The following is a 25,315-nucleotide window of genomic DNA, read 5'->3' as shown; positions in this document are numbered from 1 at the left end:
TTCAGCTCTTTTGTATGAAGCAAAGTGATGAGATGAGAGCCAGAGGGGAAATGCAGTACTTTAGGAGCTCCTTATAGCCCCTCTCCTCTGCTCCCTTGATCCTCATTAAACACTTGCTCAATCCATCAAACTTACTCAACTATTGTTTTCCTAGCTCAGCTGTTTTGCAGTGACTGTGACAACACATCCATTCCTGGTATCTGGGATCCTCAGCAACAAATTGCAGAAGAAAGAATGCAACACAGTACAAAAGGAAGTAAAAGAGGAAGAAATGGCAGAAGACTTGGTGAAATCCAGGCTATAGAACACAAGACAGAAACTCCCTCTTCCATGTTCATGAATGAAGGAGAAAGGATAGAAAACCACTTTGAAAGGGCATCTTGCTGCTGAGTGCTTTGTAGATTACACACAGGAGGACTCTGAGAAGTAGTTTTGATGTGCTACAGGAAAAAGTGAACTAGGGTTGCAACAGAATTCCTGAAACAGAACCATTTAAAAGACTCTCAAAGGTTGGTTGAAGTTGTTTGTGGATATTGCAAATTAAGTAGGAGATGGTATCATGGACATGCATGGGGCAGACAGCCCAGAACACCTCATTTCTATCTATTGCCCCCCTCAGACTCTTCCTAGGAAAGAGTACAGTGAAGACAAGACCTAAATGAAAAAGCCTTTTCAAAAGCTTCATCTCTCTGTGGTTTAAGAACTATAATCCGATGGACCTCAACTCTCCAGGATGCCTCTTGGCCACCTGGAGGTGGGTGAGAATTGATTTAAAAAAAAAAAAAAAAAAAAGACCAAATAGAAGTCATACATTATTTGTTCAAATTAGGCTATTGCACTTGTATGCGTCTGTATATATATATATATATATATATTTAAATTACATTGAAAACAATGGTATCTATTAAAACAAAATATTAATACCATTTTACTTATAATGAATAATTGAAACAGAACATGCTTGTCAAAGTTTTAAAACAAGTCAAATAACTAAAGTGGTTTATTAGTAACAAGTTAAATGGAAGACAGTGGTTAAGCACCTGCAATAAAGAGTGCGAAAACAGATTCTGACAGCACTAGTCTCTTCTGCAAATACAGAGATAATGTATCTTTCTTGACAGTTTATTTAAATATTTTTGGTTCACTGAATAATTCATTCCAAGCTGAAACCAACTACGAGTTGAGAAAAAAACAAACCAAAAACTTCAGACAGCTTGCTTTCTAATTTCATCTTGTGAATAAAAACACACGGTGAGAGGATGAGCACTGCAGTTCTAAAGCCTTGAAGACAGTTATCAGAAATAAACAGATCAAGTCATTAATTACTGACAAAGTTCTTTTGTTTAATTAATGACTTTGTTTTAAATGATGAAGCTTGCAGAAAAAAATATCTAAAGGCAAAATATATTTCACATATATAAGGGAGTTCTGACTCTTTAACAAAATTTTAAGAATGTTGCTTTTGAACATTTTTCATTTAATCTGATGTTTTGTCCCCATGCAAGTTGGGATTTGAATGAATGGGAAATAATTATTAACCAGGGAGAGTTGTATTATTTTTGTTTGTTTGTTTATTTTATGAAAATGCATAGATCCAGAATCTGAGCAAACATGGAGTTTCTGGATCACCCAAGAGATGCTAACTGCAACACTGGACAGCTTGTGGTAGGGGAGGTCTTTTCTCACAGATCAAAGCTGCTGCTGTGGATGGTGCCCTGTAAGGAAGAGAGGGCAGCGGCAGTGCAACCCTGAAGCATCAATCCTCTGTCCTCGAGCAGAGAGACGTGGTGCAGAGACCACAGATCAAGCTGCATTTGACCTAAGGAGTCTGAAGAGTCAGAGGACACAGCACTGCACTGCACACACACAAGGAGCACATTTAGCAATTGTGAAGTGTGAGACAAAAAGTCATCTGTTTAAATCTTGAGCTCAAGACATTAATGTAGTAATTCTGATGTCAAAGCCCTGTTCTGCTGACTTAAACTCTTAACAAAGTCACAGGGTTTCTACGACCTACATTTTAGACAGGAGACTTTTTACCTTGACTTTCCAGTCTAAAGTGATGGGAACAATGTTTCCCTACCTCCCTTGCAGACATTCAGGGAAAGTGAATGAGCTCAGGTTTGGACAGCACTTTTGACTACAGAAAATGTCATGTACTTAAATGAAATTGACTGAAAAGTTAGCATTAAAATCAACAGAAAAAAGGAGGCAGGAGGAGGCATTCAGGACTGCTTCAATGTTCTCTTAGAAGCAGAATCAAGTCTGTAGATGATTGCTATGACTAAGAAAAAATAAACCCACCTAGGTAAAAAAGAAAATGAGCAAAGTCACTGTGAAGGATTCCTCTTCTAGAGATCAGGCTACTGCTATATTTGCTTTCTGTTAAAACTCTTCAAGCAGTAAATTTAAAATATCAAGGTCCTTTATTGGTCTGAGAAGACAAATTCATGCTGCTTAATTTGTATCCAGAAGAAAGGAAAAAAAAAAAAGAAAAAGAAAAAAATTCACCTGACACTCAGTTATGCAGTCATTTTTTAGCTCTGCTCTATTACTGCACAAGAGAGATAAAGTGCTATCACTGGGGAAGCTTTGAATGCGGCAATGTAGCTAGCAGCCTCCGGGGTGTATATCCTCAAATAGGGTCACATTTCACTCTCTACACCAACGTTTCTCTGCACGTTGTGCTGGAAAGGAGGGATTGGCACGCTACCTCACTGGAGTACAGGGCCACTATCTGTAGCGACTCAAAGCAATTTTCTTCAAAGATGCCACTTCATAAAAACTTCAAGACATAAATGAAGTTTGGTCACGTTGAAAACTCTTCAGTCACAAGAAAACAGAATACAGTTGTGACAGGCAGCGAGTCTACCCTAGCTGACTGGTCTGCTCAAGAAAATCCCCACCCCTTCAGTACTGCAGGGAAAGCAACACCAGCAAGAGATACTGCCACCGGTGGTGAGACACAAATGCTCAAGTAAAGCTCATGTGCTTTAAAATGGAAATTATTCAGGGCCTTATCTGCTTAAAAAACTTCAGTGCTTCACTGTTTCATGAAAAAAAAAAAAAAAAAAAAAAAAAGGCTTTACTTCGCAGCATAAGACTACAGTGAGACTCTGCTTGTTCCTGACTGATGGCAGAGTGGAGGAGGCCATGCACACCACTGCTCCCTGAGCACCCATCCACCACAGCTTCTAAGGTGGAGAGGCAACAGGTGTCCACGACACCCAGCCTCCATGGCCACCTCTCCCTGTCTCCCTGCACAGACAGTCACAACCCCAAAATTGGGCACCTCAGGGTGCCCAGTGTCCAGTGGTGCAGGGGCCTGGGCAAGGCATTGCTCACCACTCTTGTGATCTCCTCAGTGGGGAAACAGGAGCTGCTGAAGCATCTTGGCTTCCCCAAGCAAGGCAGGAATCAGCTGTCCTGCTTATCTTGTCTGCTTCTTCCAGGGTGGCCCTATGTATCTTAAGCACAAAGAGTTTTGCAGACACAAACAACATTCCAGGGCCTGTACCGCTGGTGTTTGTGGGTGTGGAGCCGTCCCTGCTGAATGCCTCAGCGGCTCCTCCTGACTGGGAGCTTGAGAAAATCATGTCTCCTGAGGCCAAGCTCCTTCCTGGGATAAGATCATGTATTATTTTCAGTAAGGATCATCATCTTAAGGCAGGATTTAATCTGTGGGGTGGGGAAAAAGTCACTGGGAGAGATGCAATGAGATACCACTGTGGAAAGTTAGTGAAGCAGGATATAAACACTAGAAAGTAAGCCAGGCGGTAACAGCAGCCCTCCAGAACAGGTGTCCTATGTTCAAGATTTATAGAAAAGTTAGGAGTTCAAGAGGAATTACTCTAAAAAGCCATAGGATTTATTAGACAGTGCTAAACTTTCTATTAGCATTTTGACCTATCACATATAAAATACAACAGCTATGCAGCTTCTTAGTGTAGAACATGTTCCAAGTATGGCATATTTTATTTTATTTTTTTCCTTCTTATTTTCTGGTAAAAGTGGAAGGACTTTTTTTATGCCAGGTAGAATTTATTTGAGATTCTTGTCTGCTAGTGGTAGTCCAAAAAGATTTGAAAGGTCTCAAGATGACATTTTTCCCTCCACTATTAGGTCCTTTCAAAAGGTGACACACAGAATGGCTGGCTAGCTGCCTGGCATGGCAAAGAGATGAAGCACCTGTCACCTCCCCTCCTATTTCTATAAGGAGAAGGGAAAAGGGAACTCTTTTATTGAAAAAAAAAAAAAAAATTAGCTGAGCTGCACAGACCTTCTATTGTGTACGGCTACTGTGGGAAGGTGTGGGGGAAGGCCCCCCAGCAAACAATCAAGAGGGATCAGGAAAAATGTGACCCTCGAACAAAAGGGAAATCTGCCTAGAGAATGAACAAGAAGTAAGGAAAAGACCTCAGAACAACTCAGAGCAATGCTGGGAGGACTGGGGAGAAGCTGTCCTGCATAGACAATGCTGCTGCACTTGCAGGTTCCCTTCCCTGCTCCAAGGATCCATCACCACACAAGGATCGCGCTGTGGAGTGCACCGAAGTCACAGCTGGGCTTAACCAAAGTACTCGGCCTCCTCCCGGAGCCTTTCTCTCACAGAGGCTAAAGGAAAGCAACCGGTCTAGCATTAAAACACAAAACCAGATACACACACAAAGTAATCTGGTATTAAAAAGAAACAATAGAAGCCATTCAGATCTCAACGGATATTAATCCTCGCCTTGTGTACTATTGCTATCCACCATAAAAAATACAATTGGTTTTGTATTAAAGATTGTTTATATGTGACTTTAATTTTCTCTTTTTTAATTAGCAGGAGTAAGAAGGTTTAAGGCATTTAATTAAAACTAACTGAAATAACTGCCTCATGCTTTTAGGTTTAAATGCTTTTCCATTCCTAGGCTGAAAAGGGTACAGTGTGTTTATAACACTGAGGTAGTGGGGAAGGTCAGACACTTCACTGAGTACAGTCTCTTTTCAGAAAGTCAGGAAAAGTGCCACTCATAGCTTTTTCTGCCGAAGGAAAGCAGGCCAAGAAATGGTTGGGTTAACATTAAAATCAGAAGGATTGTATTACTTTACTTTCCTATAGCCAGGAAGTCTCCAGTATCGAGGCCAGTCACTCCAGTTGTGTGCTGCTTGGCTCACGAGACATAAGGATGGTAACCACATGCATGTGCACAGCCAAACACCCGAGCCTTGCTCTCTGCTGTCCTCTGCACAGGGACAAGAATAGAAGTCCTGTTCCAGTGCAGAAAATAAGATACTGTGCAATACCAGAGGCACGCTTAAAGAGAGCAAAATGAAATAGTTTTTATACAGCATGTAATTACCTTGTAGAGCACACTATTATAGGATATGGAATGGGCTAAAAGTTCAAATGACTTCAAAAAAGTAGTAGATATTTGCAGAGGATGGATTCATCACAAGTTATAAAATATGTTTTGGATGCAAACTATGGCTCAGCAAGTCTCTATAGTATTGATTACTGAAAGTTGGAAGAGTGTAGCAGAGAAAATGTCTCTAGATTTGCTCTGATTTTTATATCCTTTGGTCCGACCCTTGTGTTACTGCAATCTGTGCACAACTGAAAATAACGTGTGTATGCAGGAAACTGCACATGAAAGCCAGGAACTACTTGGATCAAGCACTGACTCCCTTTATGATCCTGGACAAGGCATTTGGCCTCAGTTCTCTTTCTGCAGTTACCACCTTGCAAGCACTGTGAGATAACTAACTAGCTAATGTTATATATGTTGCTATGTTTGTTTTAAACAAGGAATACACTGGATATAACCAATTGGTCTCCCTTAACAAACCCAGAAGAAAATTGTTTCTTCCAAACCCTATTTCTTTAGGAATCTGTGCAAAAATGTAGCTGTTACAACCTCTATCATAGCAACCTGACTTTTTTTTTTTTTTAAAAAAAAAAGTATCTTTATTAATATAACATATTAAAACAGTACAGCCTTGAGGGCGAGGTGGAATAACAGATGATATAGCCAATTCTACTCAGCTTTTACATTGTACAAGCTTCAAAGACATGATATTAAGTTTACATGGATAAAAGCCAGGTGTCACGAACTCTCAGAGATGAGATATTACATATGCAGTATCTACCAGATGGATCTCATCTCTGAGGCTGAAGGACATGACCATGATTATACTACAGTGTGCAGCAATGGCAGCTCATGGAAACCATTACATTTTTTTGAAAACAGCTACTCTGCTGTAATAGTACAGGTGCAGCAACGTAAAGCTTAGGATGCACTAGCTACCAAAGTTGCTTGGGCAAGCTTCCCTGCCTGTCCTGAACTTTATGCTCCTGCAAGTGGCATGATGATCAAGCTAGTCCAAAATTACATTAGGTATATGTGAATGAAGTCCTTGCGTCAAGGAAAATTGGACTCTCTAGACAGGGTAAGTCACCTGAAGCTATGTATGTCTAAATTGGGGTTTCCTTTACAGTCACAAGGGCTGGAATGACCAAGCACTATTCCACACTGACCCAAAGCTGACGCTGTGTGTGTAAGAATCAATGTACAGCTCAGGACACTAGATTTTCTGTGCATCAGATGTGAACTACATTTGCACCTCTATCCTTCATTCAGCTAGTCTGCTGTTTTAATTGAATCAAGTAATAAAACTATCACTAGGCTATGTAAAAAGCCTTAATGTGGCTGCCAACAGGGCAAATTAAGACACAAAAGGACCAGTAGTTTATCACGTGCTTTATTGCTGAGAAAAACAGTGCGCTCCAGCTATTATCACTATTATGCTACAAGTTATAACAGGAAATCGATAAGGATAAGACAGAGAAACGTTCACATTCATCCCTGAGGCACTGAAACTCTCCCCTCTTTTATGCAAATGGAAAAAAAAGAGAATTGAATGGCTGCAGTGTCACTGAATGATGTCAAAAGGCAGGTACATTACTCACAGAACAAGTGATGCTGCAGAAGCCATTTAGTGAACCTGAATATTTAAAACCAAACCTGCCTTCAGTGAATTTCCTAATACAAAAATATTAGACTTCAGGGAAACACAGTGTAGGGGCAAATTCTCCATCTAGCAGGAAAACTCTCAGCCATGATGCTGACTGTAGCTGGCATCTCAAGCTGCCAACAGATAGGTCTATCTTACATCTGCCATGCAACCACATGCAGAGGAGCTCCACTATGCACACCCAGCACTGCCTTGCTATAGTGTGGAATGGGACCCAAGCTGTAGCAGGGGCCGTTTCTCCCTCCCCAGCTCATTGCCTCCCAACCTCAGGGACCTTCTCCTGAATGCTGCCACTTGCTATTGTCATCACTATCTGGAAAGTGGTAATAGTCCAGCGGCTAAAACAGACACCTCTAAATGGAAGGCCACATGGAAGGAGGACAAAAACATAACAGCATGATGCTGTTATGTGAGAAAAAGTTCCAGTTGCTGAAGATGCAGAGCTGAAGTTATTCTTAATTTTCATCACAGGCTCTCAAGAAGCATTTCAGTTTATTTGCTTAGTTATTACTACATTGTTTTCTGGTTTATCAATGAAAAGGGTCATGAATATATTTACTATTATTTATAATTTAGTCCAATCTATTTATACTGCATAAGAATACAGAAAATAGAACTTGTTCTTTTTTTTTTTTTTCCCAAGACATCCATAGAATTTATAAGATCTGCTTTTGTATAAATTTGTAACAAACAAAAAAAAAAAAAAAAGAGTGATGTTGAATCATAAAGTCATAGAATATGCTGAGTTGGAAGGAACCCACAAGGACTATTGAGTTCAACTCCTGTCTCCACACAGGACCACAGAAAAATCAGACTGTATGTCTGAGAGTGTTGTCCAAATGCTTGTTGAACTCCAGCAGGCTCGGTGCCGTGACCACTTCGCTGGGGGGGCCTGTCCCAGTGCCTGACCACCCTCTCAGTGAAGAACCTTTTCCTAGCACCCAGCCTGACCCTCCCCTGTCCCAGCTCCATGCTGTTCCCTCGGGTCCTGTCACTGTCGCCAGAGAGCAGAGCTCAGCGCCTGCCCCTCCGCTCCCCTCGTGAGGGAACTGCAGGCCGCCATGAGGCCTCCCCTCAGCCTGCTCTGCTCTGGGCTGAACAAACCAAGGGACCTCAGCCACTCCTCATACATACATCTTCCCCTCTAGACTCTTCATCATCTTTGTAGCCCTCCACTGGACACTCTCACAGTTTTAAGTCTTTTTATTGCAGTGCCCAAAACTGCACACAGTACTTGAGGTGAGGCCCCACCAGCGCAGAGCAGAGTGGGACAATCCCTTCCCTTGTCCAGCTAGCAGCGCTGTGCCTGATGCACCCCAGGTTGGCCCTTTTGGCTGCCAGGGCACACTGCTGACTCATGTTCAACTTGCTGTCAACAAAACCTCCCCTTTCTGCAGGCTGCTTTCTAGCCTTTCATCCCCCAGTCTGTACATATATCCAGGGTTACCCCTTCCCAGGTGCAGAATCTGGTTCTTGCTCTTGTTGATCTCATGCAGTTGGTGACCATACAGCCCTCTAATTAGTCGACATTTGGTTTATCCATTGCTTCGCTCCTATCTTGTATTTCAGTACCTACACGACAACATTAAAACGCAAGAGAACAAGCCAGCAAACATATCTCAGCTGATGCATCTGATTAATGAAATGACATTAATGGATTATTGAAAAGTGGTTATGGCATTTTGTGTCCTCCCCATTACTCATTCAGCTTACTGCTTTTGTTTTTATAAGTAGGAAGGCATAAAAAATTACACCAGACTTCTTCAGACTCTCTCAAAGTAGTTCTAAAATCTTTTCTGTATTGCATATGACATATGCAGAATATTTAATATTAGGGTATAACACAAAGAAGGAATAATAGTAGTTGTTTGAGACAGATTCACTTTTGCTTTAACTTAGAATCACAGAATCACAGAATGGGCAGGGTTGGAAGGGACCTCTGAATTTCGTCTAGTCCAACCCCCTGCCAACCCTCCTAGAGCACATTGTGCATGATGGCATCCAGGAGGGCTTTGAATATCTCCAGAGAAGGAGGCTTCACAACCTCTCTGGGCAACCTGTCCCAGTGCTCTGTCACCCTCACAGTAAAGAAGTGCCCCCTCATATTGAGCCAGAACCTCCTGGGCTTCAGTTCGTGCCTGTTGCCTCTCTTCCTGTCACTTGGCACATCTGAAAGACTGGCTCCATCCTCTCGACACTCTCCCCTCAGATATTTATATACACTGATGAGGTCTTCCCTCAGTCTTCCCTTTTGCAGTCTAAACAGGCCCAGCTCTTTTAGCCTGTCCTCATATGACAGGTGTTCCAGTCATCTAACCTTGGGTAAGAAGTGCAACTAATTAATTCAGTGAGAAAAAAAATATTTTACAATCACCCTCTCATATTCTTGTCTACTGCCATACAAAATTTGTCATCTATTTGAGAAAGTTGCCAGATTGTTCAACCATAAGCTAAAACTTTTAAAGGAAAAGAAAAAAAAGTGAGGTCACTCATGAGCACACCTACGTGAGTTCCTTCATTCCCTTTCCAATCTGTGCTACCACCACATTAACCCACTTTTTCTTTTTACTTTTACATATTGTTTTCTCTAACCTGTGCCGTGCACTGGTAAGGCACTGGACTCACTACTGCTAAATTACAAGGAAAGGCAAATTTGCTTTTTGGGAAGAGGTGAGTTCTCAGTAAATGTTTTGGATTCCCATTTCTTTTTTATTTCTCAAGCATCCTCTACTCTCTGTCCTTTCACAGACTTTTATGTCATTTATTAGCATATAAACTTCTCTCTAGCTACAAGACACAAAGAAAGAAATTGGCATCTCAGCTTTGGCTTCCAATCACAAAATTGGCTTTCAGCTTTTCCATGCTCTCCTCCATCAGTCATTTTTGCACACAGTTGTGCAACTTTTACCATGTGCTACAAGCTCTTCAGAGGAATGTATGATCTAGCATACCAATTAACAAGCAGACAGAAACAAAGCAGAAAAAGTAATGTAAACAAACATCTTTTCCCCTGGGAGCATGGGAAATAAAATATAGAAAGGAAGAAAGAAGACAGGCTATAGATCGAGGAAATCCCCTAACCGAAAATTACCCTGTTGTACTATACAGTCTGATTTTTAGAGTGAGATCTAGGGTCAAATATGCTGCTTTCCCATACCATTCTACAGCGGACAGCCACTGAATGACTAAATATTACACGGGCGTGCGGCAGCAGGACACTCTTTGTTTACCATTTTACTGTGATGCTAACTCTTTTTCTGAAGAAAATGATCCCAGTGATGGTAAATCAGGACAAGTATTTATCATCAAGGTACACACAGATGGTTGGGCCATCTGAAAACTGAGGAGAGCAGAGGGGATTAATAACACCTTTCCTTAAGATCATTCTTAGGTGGGGAAAGCCATCTCAGGATGAGCCAGTCATTGCTCATTGCCTATGGAGGGATGACCAGCTTTACAATTACAAAATGGGATGAATCTGAAGATGCCACCAACTCTGTTCCACTTCAGTGGGATGTTCTGCAATGAGGGCAAAGAAGTAGCTGTAAGGCAGTTTCAGGGAATATCTGAGCATGCGCCTTTGAACTCTGCAAGTCTGTGTTCCACTGAAACTCCCTGTAAACAAGATGATATCACTTTCTATTTTTCATCCTTTCTGGCTCATGGTTTCATCAGCATTTTCCCTGTAATCACTAATTGACAACATATGTTAGCATTTTCTAGTATAATACTTAACATTGTACAGAGAGACTTCTCTGCTGAAGTTTCCTTATGTCACTAGCATGTTAGGCAATGCTGGAAATATTCTCCCAGCAGAAAGCTTGCCACCTCCACAATCTACTCTTTTTTTTTTTTTTTTTTTTAATAATAAATAAATAACAGATTAAAATTCACTTTTTCCAGAATCTACAGGAGTCTTAAGCTTTCTGGAGTAATATTTTGATCTTTGATTTCTTTAAAACACCTAAAACATTTATACCCTAAAACAATCTCCAGTTAAGTTCACAATGAGCTTTTTTTTCTTCCAGAACAACATCCTATACTCTACCACAATCCCAAGCTTCTATTAAGTAAGAGTTAACAGCTCACAAAGTGGTTCAACATGGGGCTAAACATGACTCAGGAAGCCACACCAAATCTGAAGGATGACCGCACTGGAGAGAAAGATGTTGTATGCAGATACACCCCAAACCAAACTTGCAGAGCTCTCTGCATGGTAGGACAAACTATATATATATATATATAAATAAAACCAAACCAACCAACCAAACAACCAAAACAAACAAGCAAACAAACAGAAAACACACCAGGCTTTCCACATAAAATCACATCTTCCAGAGCCCATGGCTTAAACATATCTGCTGCTGTCTTACAATTGTTTAGGGGTTTCTGGAGACTGACAGGCATGAGTTCCAAGGGTCCACACTTCTCAAGTTTTATGCAAGACTGTCTTCAGCAGTAAGAAAGGCAGAGGCAAGCAGAAATTGGAGGGAACACAACAGACCTCACCAGGTGGAAGGTGGGAGAAATAAGTCCCTCTTTACTAGCTGGAGAAGAGCTAATTCAGTATTATCAGACCCAGCAGAGTGAGAGGGGAGAAACTTTGCATGTAACGACAACATTCACTGGAGGGTCCAAGATATAAAGCAAAGTATGCACTTCTGGCAAAGCAGCTGTGTTATGATCATACTTCTCACTGGTAGATCATAAACTGCTCTGAGTCTGGAAATCATCCTAGGATATACTGCACATTCTGCATTTGATTTCATGTTACATCATGTTTTAAAGTTTACTAATTTAGTGCAAAGTTATCTTGAAAAACCTGAGTTCCGGTCAGTCACATAGGTGACAAAACTGTATAAAACCAACATAAAGAAGTTTGTCTTATTGCCTTAAAAAGCTGGGAGTTGTCTTTCACACAAGAGCAAATTCACATATTTCTTAGCCAGTACTCATCTTCTGTTCTCACTGCCATTACCACAAATATTTATATTTATGGCACAACAAGCTGCTACAGTTCAAAGGCAAGTCTAGACAAATTCAGACTGAAAATATGAAATCAAATTAAACTCTGAAGCAGTGGAATAACTTAACAGTGGATTCTAGCAATTTAAAGACTTAAAATAGTGTTCTTAAGTAATGAAAAAAAATAAACTTAGAAATATCTCACTGCAGTGAAGTACTCATTTGGTGAAATACTATAGTCTGTTTAATGGAGGATGCTAAACTAGTAGTTTCTTCTGCTCTAAAACTTGCTTTCGTGTTCTGTAGGAACTCCTCTTGCAGAATAACTACCCTGGGATAAATAAACCTGTGTTTATAACAATACGGTAAGTCCACCACAATATCATTATTTGAACTGCCAGTGTAAACATTACCAGCCTAATCCATCAGGCCAGTCCTTTCTAGCATCTTAGTTCTACTGAAATCACTCAAGTTACAGCAGCTTGAAGCAAGAGCAAGGTCCTGAAGGCTCAAAAATAGACCCTTGTTTTGAGTTAAGAGTGAAGCAAGTCTTTCAACTCAACATGCACATAGTCATCAGCAGCCACAATGGAAATAATGATAATGATGTAGATGGAATGTAAATAGGCTTCAGTGTAAAAGGAAGAATCCTGAAAGTCTTTCCAACATAAAAAAGTAGTCATGCTTTTTATTTTTAATTGCAGCCACACTCATTCTTAGATCATAATACACTTCTCAATAGAAAACAAGAACACGGTTTAATAATGACAAACACATTAAGTTATTCTGAAGAAATGCACATTTGAAGAAACGGTCACATTTCACTGTGCAGTGACATGAAATTTTTGCTGAGAGCCTTCTAAACTCTAGTTGCTAGCACACAGTAGTACACTCTGTGATCTTGCAAGTATGAAGATTTGACAGTGTATCTTGGAAACAGGTTTTCACCTACAGGCAACTGGTTCATATAACTTTTGGGATCAGCTCCTAATTTACAATGTACCTGCATGGACACAAAAAATAAAAATCCATGTATTATGCTAAACTGAATGTAGCTCAATTCTTCTTTTAGGTAAGAAATCAACAAGTCAAACCAAGCAGTTTATTTAATGTTGCCATTTATCATATTCATATTGTGTAAATGTTTGCAAAAAGAAAACAAAAAACAAAAAAAGAAAAGAAAACATCTCTTTCTGTGTCAGTAAGTAAACATGAGCTTAATACTATCGAAGTTGATGGGATGGAAGTATGTACTTAAGTGTTGCCTTGACTCAGGGCCTAAGATAAGGCTCATAAGAAGTTCAAAAATGGGTGCTGGAAGGAAGGACACAATGTGATGGAGAATTCTGCTAGTGTAAATGTTCTTGCCCACTTTCTTCCACTTAAGCTAACATAAAATCCAAGAGGTTCAAAGCTGTAGAGCTCATCTTTTCCAGCTCTGACATTTAACCACCTCAATGGGTTGTATATGCCTGATATTTAAGAATATTAACATCTCCACTTTCTGCAAAAGACAACAAGGAACAGAGAGATCTATTCCTTTATGCAAGCATGAAACTGTCTGTTAAACTGTTTGTACATATTTCCTTATTTTTAGTAAAACTTTCTTAATGTTTTCAAGCATATGAGACTTTTGCTTGGTGAACTATTACTTAGTAATTGCAATATGCTTGAAGGATCCACAGTAACATTAAATATACGAAGGGATCTTATATTGATTGAGTCAGCACATTTACGGGCAAATGGAATTTTAAAGCTGGTTCCTGTGTGAATGTGCCAAGGCTACATGTTTGCTAGTCAATTCCTACTACTGGATTTTTAGCCTTCTAGCTAATTGGAACCAATCTGAGACAGGAGGAGAAGTTTTAAGACACTGTATTTCTACATGATAAGAAAAAACAGGAAGGCAGCCAGAAGAAGAGACTCTGTTAATGACACCACTCAAAAAAGGATGCAGAACTGGAGCACCCTCATCAGGCATCAGAGAATCCATACTAGTTTTCACCATAAAGATTAAAAACATTATGAAACCAAGCCTTATTGGTCCACTGCTCACAAGACAACTTAGTGTCACTCAGATAAGCATTTTAATAGCTTAGAAATCCAAAACCTAATTTATTTGTCTTATTAGTTTTCAACCACTAACATTGCTGGCACAGCAGTATAATGTTAACTGTAGACAAGAGTGCAAGTTCTGCATTGCAGAAGGGACTGGAAAACAAAGAAAATTACTAGGAACATCTTCCTATTAGCAAGGGTCAGTTTGTCAATATGTAAGATGATCATTTTCTATAAATATACCAAGAAGTCAATTCCAAGGGGAGAAAACCACCCAAGCTAGACGACAGAGTTTATCTGGGAGCAAACAGACATAAACTTGGCACAGCTAGACCATGGTCAGAATTATAACAAGGTTGCTAAGCAGCTTTAGTACCGCCAGTAGGACCAGAAGCAGTACAGAATATACTATTTTTAAGATGCAGCTCACTTGACCTGTGTATGGGGACTTGGACTGAGGCAGCCCTTCCAAGTGCAGTGTGAAAGCTGAGAAAAGAACAGAGGTGAGGTACCAGCACATATTCTACAGCAAATAAAATCTGTGAATTTTAGAAGAGAATTTCATATGAAAAGTTAAGAGCTGTGAATTATGCTAGGAATACTGCCTATCAGGAAGATGGCTACAGCTATGTCAACAGAGAAAGATTCTGGCCTCAGGAAAAATGCTGCTTTAGGAGAATACAGCATACCAGAAAAAGGTGATAAGTGAAAGACCAACTGTGGGTAGCATGAGGCACTACCTACCCCTACTGAAATCTAGAAAGGAGCCACACAGGGAAATGAAAGTCAGAAATGGATAGGTTTATGGATAAGGACAATTATTTAGCTGAAGAATGAACGAGGAGAGGGAAAGACAGTCAAGCTGACAAGACTCCAGTCAAGTAGGCAACAAAACCCTTGGAAGTGGATGCCAGCTTAGAGAGAACATACAGTTGAGAAATGTTAAGAACACTGACTACAGTGATCTTCTCAAAGCATTAAACACCCATTTACATTTGCTGCTGTTCCTAAGCCACAGTTCTCAGCATTTTTCAAGATCAAGTTAAGTAAGGAGGACAAGAAAGCCATCTAACAGTTGTGAACCTAATGAAGACATCAAGGGAAAAGATACATAGATGCAAGAAGAGAAATGAGGACCTCAGTTGTTTTTTTTTGTTGTTTTTTTTTTTTTTTAATTATTATTATTATTATTATTATTACATGCTTTCAAGATGCAGACTAAATTTAAGAAACAAAGTGCTATCATTATCTTCAGTTCCTTTATTCTAAAGAAGCCTTCCCCACAGTGGACTGGTATTCAAACCAGAAGAAGATTGAGGCTGAGCCCCTTAGCTTAGATTATATCAAAGTGCTACTTTTCAGTGGATCGATAGATAATAATCAGAGCAGAGGACAAATGGCCACTGCTTGTCCAAATCATTATCTCCTACATATTCTACACATCTGCCTTTGCTTTGCTGTTTAATCTAAACTCAGTAAGAGCCAAGAAGGAATTCTTCTGACTGTTGGTTTATATGTCCTGGTAGAATTGTTGGAACAGACCAAATCAGTCGTTCCAATCAGTCTGCTATTCTTTTTTGTGATAGTACGTGTGCCAAGCCACAGAGGATGGCTTAAAACAACAAAATGTATGAGATTTTTTTAATATTAGATAACAAAAGAAAAATTATTTTTGATTATATGTTTTTTGTTTTTTTTTTTTAAATTCTCCTTGGATTCATAGCCTTAGAAAAATGCAGCTGATTTAATGATAGTTTCTATTCAATTTCATTCAGGGACAAGTTCTGCACATTGGAAACAATAGTAGCAAGGTTATTATCTTCTAGGGCATATGGTCAAACCCAGGAGTGTCTTAGCATTGCTCAAAACTTATTAAACCATTTGTCTAAAAATAGATGCGATCAAATACCCTTCAGAAATATTCTGAATAAGACCTATCATTGGAATTTGCACGAGTGAATTTATTGTGCAAATAAATCCTTAAAACACCTCCACAGAAACACTGCTTTTCAGATAAATTGGGTTCAACCATCTATTCCCAAAGAGGGCCAAAGAAAAGAAAAAAAATCCATCTCAGCTTTTTTGTAGTGTTATTTATATATCACTTCTCTTCTGCATTTCTATTTGCTAGCTTTTTCATGTCTTTTTTTTTTTTTTTTGGTACAGTTTGTATATTCAAATAAAAGATGTCTCACAGGTGTAAGGCAAAGCAACAAGCCAAAGTTTCTATTGGACATGTCTGTATTTCCTTACATTTGGATTTTTGGTATATCTGATCCTAAAGCTTTCCAAGCTAACTTTGACGAGACAACTGATTTATAATCATGCGATTTAAACTATGATGTATCTGTGGGGACAAAAGTCCAACCTTGTAAATATGTTATTAACACCAATAGTTGGAATGAAAAAATGTCAAGGGCTAAATAAGAATTGGCTGGCATCTTTCCTTGGAAAAGGATGAAATGGAGCATGACAATCCACAATGTTCTATTTTGTTGTAAATATGCTACACATGAACCAGAAACAGCATCTGGATGTCCAAAAAATAAAAAGTTTCTGGTCACAACTGTTCTGGATTCAGAGCTGTTGCACAATACTGAACAAACCTTAGAGTCTCATGGTGTCCCTACAGAGATATAAATCTTAGTCTGATTTCCAAAATGTGATTTATCTCTCTCCTTCTCCCATGCTGCCTGTAGTCTATGATAGGTGTTAATGTATGTTCTACCTTAAGATGGGGATTGCACATTAGCTGCCTTTACTGGCAAAGTTTAGATATACACATCGTATCTCCATTCTTGGTGGCACGTAATCTCTCTGGACTCCTCCTTTCATTGATTTCTCTTGACTACTACAATTTTCAATACCCTTCTTCCTATGACTCTTCCTTTCTTCCTTTGTGGGTTTAAATTCTGCTATCTGAAATACTTATAACTCTCTGAGAAATAAAAACATTACTAGATGGGGATTTCTGAAAGCTCTCAATTCTCTATTCCCATTGAAGTTGCTGATAGCTTTACCATGCACTTTAGTGGGATGAGTGCTGAGACCAGATTTCATGTAGTGCTTCCATAAATGGATGTCTAGGTTTACGCAAAATCTATTTTTTTAATACTTAAACACTCAATAACATCACTGTTGTGAATTTGCTCTATGCCTATATTCCCGTTTGTGAGGTTTCCTAATAACTACTGAACCTGTTGGCTAAACTGAGGATAAAAGCCTCAAAGGTATTACATTTCTGTTACTTTTCTGAGGACAGGCAGGAAAAAGAAGAGAAGAGAGACTATATTAATGCCTCTCTAGGAAAATGGAAGCAGCATGAGCTTTATCCTTACTGGTCAGCAGGCAAATCAGAGGGAGAAGGTTACTATATGCTTTTAGACTGTGAAAAGTTTCAAATACAGCTCACATTTCACAGCACAGCCTACCAATGAGGTACAAAGCCCAAAGAGATCAGGTTGCATTATTTCTGCTGTTCAAAGAATTACATTTTATTTGAACTCAATATATTAAATAAAGTTTAAGCCTTAACACAATAAGATTTAGACATTTTATATCTGCACGTAGGTTTATTTTAAACAAGGAAATACATTTTAAAACAAATACTAAATATGTGTGGAATTACTCATTTTTTCCTTGCTTTTAGAGCTGTCAATCAAGAAGGGGAAATGGTATCTCATAGCAGATAAGTGGTAGAAAGCCCTCAAATGCCTCACATTCCACAGTTCAAGGTGCTGGAACACATGTGGAATTCAATGACCACATATGCTACAGCTGCACATCCTCAGAAGTGTCTTTTGTCTTTCTGACCTTACATCACCACCTCCACCATGAGGGCTTTACCTGTGTTATGACTTCTCTCCATGCCTTTACCTAAACTGCTACATAACCTCTCATTTTCTACGTCCCGTGGGAAATGATGAACAAAGACTATAGTGAACAGGGTTTTTATTTGGGTGCTTAACAAGTCTGTCTTCTTTTTGCATTAAGCCAAGAACAACTGCTGCCCAGAGATTGTGGTTTTGAAAGTTTTTTAAGCATCTGAAAAAAAAACGAGAGGGCCTGGTTCTGCCCACCTCCTCCTCTGCATGCTTTTAGTACCTCATTCTGTGAAGAAACCCTGAGCTGTTAGCAGCTGGGTTGTTGCAGGTCCAGGGAAGAAATCAGCAGACACAGGTCTCTGAGGCAGTATTTTGTTCCCAGTGGGTTTGGTCAAGATGAGGGAAGGAGGGAAGAGAGGGAAAGGGGGAAGAGGCTTCAGTTAAGCAGCATGAAACAAACACAACCATAAAGATTTAGAAAGTAAAGGGCTCAAAAAAGTGTAGATTCATGTTTGCATTTGTGTGTTCATATAGCTAGCCCATAATGAAAGTTATGCTCATAGGGATGCTACTGGAAGATTAATGATGATCTTGACAGTTTGGGAGTCAGCATTCATCCCCCGCGCCCCCCCCCCACACACACACATACACACGCACATTCCCCCCAGTACTTACAACTCTGCAGCAACCTCTGGCTCGACTTTCACATCTGTACCTTCAACCAGGCATCACTGAGAGCTGTTTCCTTGCAAGCAGTGATTTCACCTCCTGCCAGAAGCCCCTGACAAATTCATCCTCCATGAGTCAGAGCCTAATGCCATTACGAGGTCTAACCCAGCTGGCAGTGGCGATAAATACTAATCTCAGTTGGCCTCTGTACACATAAAAAATTGCTAACATGAGATCTTGTGCAAATATGTATTTTCTAAGTCTATTTAATAAATGCCTGTGATCTTGAAAAAAGGGAAGGAAAATCTAATTTTAAACCTGCTCTTATTCCAACAGCAGTGCCAGCCCTCCAGATTTTATCACAAAAGCAGTGGTAGTGAAGGTACTCCTTGAAGCTCACACTCCCAGAGTGATGTATTGCTATCAATTGCTCATCAGAAATAACCATTATAATGCTATTGTTCATCACTCTGAAGAAATCTTTAATCTTATCCTAAAGATGCAACAGTTTGAAGAGATCAAGAATATCTCACATTTCTTGGAGTGTGATAAAGACAGGCATATTTTCAGGTTCTTCTCTGAGCTTGCTATGACCTAGTTGCCTAGACTTGCTCTGTACTGTGTGATAAAAGAATGTGCATGCAGAAGGTAATTCATCCTGCCTGAAGATGGACGTCTAAACCCAACGGGATGAATGGCTCTCTGCAGGAGCTTTTCTCACCCCCTCAATTACAAGGGAAGCTTAACAAGACTCCCAATTTTTCAGACAACCTAAGTTTGGTAAGATTAACTTTTTTCTCTGTCAGTTATATTTCTGTCTCATTGAAGCACACAGTAAGGCAGAATGAATCTAAATGTAAATGTGTAAAAATCCCTTAAACACAAGGCCAACACACACATGCACACACACACACACACACATTTTTGTAAAGGCCTGCAGCCAGAACCTGAGATAAACTGACTGCACTACATGTTTTCTGGTCTACTGTGGGGTTGGAAAAATGGACTGATTCACATCTCAGATTTCAGCTGGGATTTGAAGTTACTAGAAGGAGACCTAGCTTTGTATCTTTAATTTTAATCTGAGTTTTCCTTTTTACTTTTTAGGCTTGCTTGTTTTAAAAGAATGTTTAAAGGTACAGACATTAAGGAAATATGTCTGCAATTAAATTTAACTTAGCACAAGATCTGGTAATTATTTCAGCTCCCTAAGAAGATGAGCTATGTCTAATAATATTTAGAGCTACTTTGCCTCACCATATATTTGTTGCGCATTCTGAATTTTATGATTTTTAAGATGCCAGAGAACATATTTGTAATAATGAAAATGATTGTTTTGACTGTGATTTGCATCAAACTGCATTTGGATAGAAATCAGGATTCAATTAAAATGTGCAAATCCCAGCATTTTCAATAGCTCTTAGTTATATAAAAGTATCTTGATTGTGTTGAAAGTGTCAGAAAAAGTACCATAACATGTCTTGCATTCAAGTCTGATTTAGTAAATAAAAGAAATCTAGCCTATTAACGAACTCCCACTACTCCTATTCACACAACAGTGGCCCTATTTCCAAAATGATTCATGGGCCCCAAAATAAAATGAATTGAAAATTAACATCTTTTTGAAAGCATCTGTGCAGGTAATGTCCCTATTTGTATTTTGAGTGTTTTTCTCTGCAATGCTGACTTCGTACACTTAAAAATCTTACAGTCAGTAATTCTTGGTTTTTATTTATGGACTGAAAGAGAAAATGAGCTTTTCTGTTGCTTTTTTTTTTTTTTTTTTTTTAACCTCAAACTTATTATTTCATTTTGAGTGAACTTACCAAGACAAAAAATAATAATAAAAATAATAATAATAATAATAAAATCATTCTATACTTGCCAGGGAAATTGAAACCAAGAATAATGAAAGCAAAATTTCTGTTCAGCTGCAATTTAAGCCTCAGATTTTTAAAAAATACTAACGCCAGAATTCAATCCACTGTAAATCTAGGAAATACAGGTAGTTAATGAAGTACATCCTACTGTGATATGGCTGCAAAACTTGAGCTAGCCCAAAAAGATAAACATAGTTTTTCAACCCCATACATAATTAAGGAAACAGCAGTATTTCAAGTAGTAGAATTTTTAGTAATCCAATACCACATATTATAACTTTCAGTGTATTACAGTTTGCTCACTTCTTCAAATAAGCTGTCAAGATTTTAAATGCATTTCTTTCCCAAACTAGAAAGCATGCATTTTTGATTAACAATGTTTTTTATCACATGATTGAGCTCTACATTTAAAGAAAAACCCTCTCAAAAACTAATCATAAAGAGAAATTTGCAGATTTTATAAAATTTGTACAGAATAGTCTCCAGAGCATAGCAGCCCCACCAGCATTCATTTTCAGTGTAATAGATGTAAACAATACAAAAAGTAAATAGACCTTCACAATGCTATTAATTTTATCAAGATCATATGACATCAATTCTTCAAAACAACGCAGGTTTAAAAAGCTTTTCATTGAAATATAAAACATGATTATGGCTGAGAACAACACATTTATTACTGCAGTATAAAAGTTTTATGTCTAGACAGCTCCAAACTCTAGAAGCAGAGAAGTGTGACCTGCTTTTCTGTGTCTATCAGAACTATAAAAAAGTCTTCCACAGAGTTTGTACAGAAAGATGTAGGGCCTGTAAACAAACAAACAAACAAACAAAAGTAGCTTTTGGGCACCAGAATTTGGAGTTAGGTATCCAGAGATAAGCATCTGCTTATTTCCCATGCATATTAAGAGTGGATAGTGGAACTAAATAAATATGTGATGATTTGCACTTATTTGAGAGAAATCCTAACTATAGAGATGTAGGAACCTTGTCACTGGCTGATGATGTCATTTAGTCCATAACAGCTTTATTTTTTCTTTTCAAAACAGAAGCCAACAGGAAAAAAAAATAAAATCTGAAATTATTCATCCAGGAAGAGCTCAAGGAATGAAACACAAATCTTACAGCATACAAGCTGTATATTATATTTAGAGTGCTCTGTGGAAACACAGAGTATTTACACTAGAACCAAGTAATTCTGCAAGGTATTTTAGTGCTTTTCTGTAGATAAACTAACTGCTACGCACACACACACATACAGACCAGGAAACACCATTCATTCTCTCTTAGAAAAACAGGACAGGGGAGAAGGTGACAAAATACAGTAGGATCCCAAAACTAAATCCTTGAAAGTCTGGGACACCAGAAATCTCTTTTAAGAAGCCCTAGGTCCTCCACTTAACACCCCTATCACTGGCAACATGGATGGTAGGCCAAACCACGCTTGTGGCAGAGAATTTCTCCAAGGGAGGACAACTGAGACTGTCCGAGGTGTATTCATTATGTTAGTTTGGAGGTTGCCAGAATAATCCCAGGGAGAGGCAGTCACCACCAGAGGGTAATACATCTCATAGAAGAACAACTCATAATTTACGTGCTTAAAATTAGATGGTATCAGCAGCTGCCTCAGTGGTGATTGAATGATCCTGATGGATTTTTAAGACACAATACTAGAAACTGTTTTCTCTCAAGATTCCTCAACCATATGTTTCTTTGCATACAGAATGGTCTCCAGCTACCAGAGTTAGAGAAAAGCATACATAAAGACACCGTTTCTCATGTTTTCTCTAATATTCCTTTCTCCTCTGCCAACCACAAGGGAAAAAATGCCATAATCGTTTTATACATGGTTTAACCAGTTCTGTTCCTTCTCTTCATTACTATATGTCAAATACGAATCCTTAGGAGATGAATCTAGAAATACCTGTTAATATTGGAAGCATGGACCTCCCTCAAACTACAATGCCATTAACAGCTTCATCACAGTTAGATTCCTCTCAGCAAAGATGTCTAAAAATTGTCAGATTACAGCAATGATTCAGTGTAATGCTCAAATCAGATGCTAATTAAGCTATCTGAATACCTGAACTTTTGCAACAGAAAAGCTGTAACATAGATTAGCATTTTGTTTACTAGTCATTAGTGGAAGATGAACAGCAGCTGAAATCACACTATGTTAATAAGGTCACAATTACAATAAATTATTTTTGTACAAATTGAGCACAATAGTTAGAATTGCATTATTCTAGGTCTTGGAAGTAAGGTGATGACAGGTGATGATCTACACCCAGTGTCAATCATCCGTGGGAGGTGCAAATGATACACATGGGCATGAAATGACACAAATGATGTGCCTCACATGAGGCTCATGTGGGCTGACTCTCCCACACTATTCAGTGAGGAATACAGAGACCAAACGTACATCTGTTTCTTGTAACAAAAGTTGCAGTACTCCTTGGAGGAACTGCAGAAAGTCAAATGTGTTGATGTATTAGACTGTTTGCTGACACAGGGCTAAGCTGTGGTTTAGTTATTCGGGCAGAGGGGAGGAGGAGGCAGGAGGAACGCCATCCAGCACAGTCTGGAACAAGGGGATGCCCTTCCATGTCCATCAGCAAGACATCGATGAGGTAGTACAATAATGGGTAGAGAGTACCCTTAACATACTATCCCATTTCTTCTTTAACAAGGCTGCAATCAATTGTACTTCTCGCCTAACGTGACTTTTAATTTCATTTTCAAAATGTTTGAGATTAACAGTACTTGTCTTGTCATTCTAGCACTGTTTTTTGTCTTGGCAAGAACTGAAATGAAAATGTCTCTGTTGCTAAGTTTTTTTTTGTTGTTGTTGTTGTTTTGTTTTGTTTTTCCCCTTTTATTCTGGTTGCTTTCCTTTGCATTATTATAAGGGCAAATATTCAGCTAAAGATTTGTGAGGGCTGTGTTTTGTTTTCAATATCGTAAAACTGGTGATTGGACAGGTAATAGAAATCTTCAGTTTCCAGAATTGAGGAAATTCTCTTTTTCTGGGCTTCAGATGTCAGCACTGAAAAATAAAAAAATTACCAACTTCTTAACAGAAATGGCACATATGTACAGGAAAAAAAATGGGCACTCCATGCGATATCATTGAGCAATCATTGCAGGTGAGCACCCCTTACTAGTAACCATGAGAAGCAAGCCCAGCATATCTCAGCTGTGGCTTTATAAGGAAGCTATGTATCTTTCTTATAAAAGATGAGCTTAGTCCCTAGTGAGAGCTCCTCGGTTTTCTTCTGCACAGCTTTTTCAGCAGGCCCACTCACACCTTCTGGAAACCCATGCAAGATGCTGATTCATCTGTAAGATGTTCAGCCCAAGTCAATGTACAGAACAGCTGCGATTCACATGCTCAGGTCTTCTATTTTATCTTGCAGTTTTAACAAGTTTCAAACTGGCAAGACCATCAAACTAAGAAAACAGTGATAATACCATGGAGTTCATGCTGGTTCTTCACTTAAGTACAGGGTTGCATTTTAGCCAAAATAAAAGTAAAATAAAAACTGTTCACCCTGGAAAAGAGGAGGCTCAGGGGCGATCTGTGGTGGTTTCTCCCTGATGGGCAGCTAAACTTCACCACAACTATTCTCTCATTCCCCATCGTCAAAGAAATAGTGGGAGAAAATACGATGAAAAAGGGCTCAAGAGTCAAGATAAAGTCAGGGAGATGGCTCACAAATTTACAGTCATGGGAGAAACTGACTCATCACAGGAAGATTAATGTAATTTATTGCCTACTGCAAACAGACTAGAGCAGTGAGAACTAAAAGTGAACTGAAAACACCTTCCCCCCATTCACCCTCTCCCACCTCCTCCCCCTGAGCAGCACAGGGGAACGGGGAATGGGGGCTGCGGTCAGTCCCTGATGCTTCGTCTCCACCGCTCCTTCACGGTCCCTCTCTGCCCCTGCTCCACGTGGGGTCCCTCCCACGGGATGCCGTCCTTCCCAAACTGAGCCTGCAGGGGCTGCCCACAGGCTGCAGCTCTTCAAGAACTGCTCCCACATGGCTCCGTACCACGGGGTCCATCCCCCAGGAGCAAACTGCTCCAGCACAGGTCCCCCACGGGCGGCAGCTCCCCCCAGACCCCCTGCTCCTGCGTGGGCTCCTCTCCACGGGCTGCAGCTCCGGCCCGGGGCCTGCTCCTGCGGGGGCTCTCCATGGGCCGCAGCCTCCTCCAGGCCACATCCCCCTGCTCCACCGGGGGCTCCTCCACGGGCTGCAGCGTGGAGATCTGCTCCATGTGGGACCCGTGGGCTGCAGGGGGACAGCCTGCTCCACCAGGGGCCTCTCCACGGGCCGCAGGGGAACTTGTGCTGCGTGCCTGGAGCACCTCCTGCTGCACTCACCTTGGGGGCTGCAGGGCTGCTTCTCTCTCAGCTCTCACCCCTCTCTCCCAGCTGCTGTAGCACAGCAGATTTTCCCTTCCTTCAATCTGCTCTCCCAGAGGCCCAACCAGCGTCGCTCATGGCTCAGCTCTGGTCAGCAGTGGGTCCCTTTTGGAGCCGTCTGGAGCTGGGTCTGATCTGACCTGGGGCAGCTGCTGGGCTCTGCTTACAGAGGCCACCCCTGCAGCCGCTCGCTGTCAAAACTTTTCCATGGTAATCCAATACAGAATATTATTAGGGGGGATTTGAACGCAGGGTACTAAGAGAATGGAGCCAGGTTCTGCTCAGTGGTGCCCAGTGCCAGGACAGCAGGCAGTGGGCGCAAACAGGCACACAGGAGGCTCCCTCTGAGCACCAGGCAGCACTTGTGTGCTGTGCAGGTGGGGGAGCCCTAGCACAGGCTGTCCAGAGAGGCTGTGGGGTCTTCTCCTTGGGGATCTTCAAAAACTTCCTGGACATGGTCCTGGGCGGCCTGTTCT

The 25,315-nt window shown here is 40.0% G+C and overlaps 1 protein-coding gene and 1 long non-coding RNA gene across 7 annotated transcripts in view; one reads left to right on the top strand and one right to left on the bottom strand.

The window, feature by feature from the left end:
• Nucleotides 1-25,315, bottom strand: part of PDGFD (platelet derived growth factor D) — a 144,756-nt gene that overhangs the window by 108,570 nt on the left and 10,871 nt on the right. The gene's annotated exons all lie outside the window — the stretch shown is intronic.
• Nucleotides 23-2,399, top strand: LOC121063581. The gene is made up of 3 exons (XR_005816071.1): nucleotides 23-509; nucleotides 620-754; nucleotides 1,593-2,399. It is a non-coding gene; the product is annotated as an uncharacterized LOC121063581 (long non-coding RNA).

Source organism: Cygnus olor, chromosome 1, assembly GCF_009769625.2.
Source record: "Cygnus olor isolate bCygOlo1 chromosome 1, bCygOlo1.pri.v2, whole genome shotgun sequence".
Classification (NCBI taxonomy): Eukaryota; Metazoa; Chordata; class Aves; order Anseriformes; family Anatidae; genus Cygnus; species Cygnus olor.
The sequence above is the reverse complement of the archived record's forward strand: the minus strand, read 5'-3'. Positions and strand labels throughout refer to the sequence as shown.